This window comes from Tupaia chinensis, unplaced genomic scaffold (assembly GCF_000334495.1).
Source record: "Tupaia chinensis unplaced genomic scaffold, TupChi_1.0 Scaffold000270_2, whole genome shotgun sequence".
Lineage (NCBI taxonomy): Eukaryota > Metazoa > Chordata > Mammalia > Scandentia > Tupaiidae > Tupaia > Tupaia belangeri.
In genome coordinates, this window is record NW_006159751.1 from 4,095,775 (window position 1) to 4,096,475 (window position 701).

The window sequence follows — 701 nt, forward strand, 5'->3', positions numbered from 1 at the left end:
CTCATAGGAGCAAGGCTGACTGAAGGAGATCCACTGCCCTCATGGGGGAGTTGACCTCAGGCAACTCTGGAAGTCCTGTCAGTTATTTAGTGCTGGAAGAGGGAAGGAACACAGTCGTCTCCCCAAAGCACAGCCTCCTTCCCGCCCCAGGATAGGGTGGATCCATCAGGCCACGATCCTCCTTTTGTCTTCTTTTCTTCTCTCCTCAGGCGGAGCTGTTTCTGACGTAGGTTGGTGAGGATGGGGAGAAGAAAGGCACCTCACAAAGGCGCTATTGTAGGGAGCCCGAGGTGGTGGGGGCTCTCCCCCATTCAATTCTCTCCTAATGTGGGGCTGGCAACAGTAATCACCGCCTGTCAGCCCACAGAGGGGTCTGCCCACGGAACATCTGGTTCCAGCGTGCAGGAGACAGGGAGGGCTGTGGAGGAGGAAGGAGCTCTAGTGGAGGCCAGGAGAGCAGGTCCAGGCGACCAGCAGAGATGGGAGTGTGGCCTGGAACTGGGCATGCGTGTGTGTGGCTGGGATGCTGTCTTCTTTGCAGTGTGTGACTGTGTCTGCCCAGGTCTGATTGGGAGCTCGAAGGTGGGGCCGTGTCGGTGGAGTTACCTCAGTAATAGCACCCGACATTAGGAGTGACTTTTTGTTTTTGCTTTTTATAGCTTTTGCCATAGGGCATGTGCACTCACAGGAGAAAGAGACAG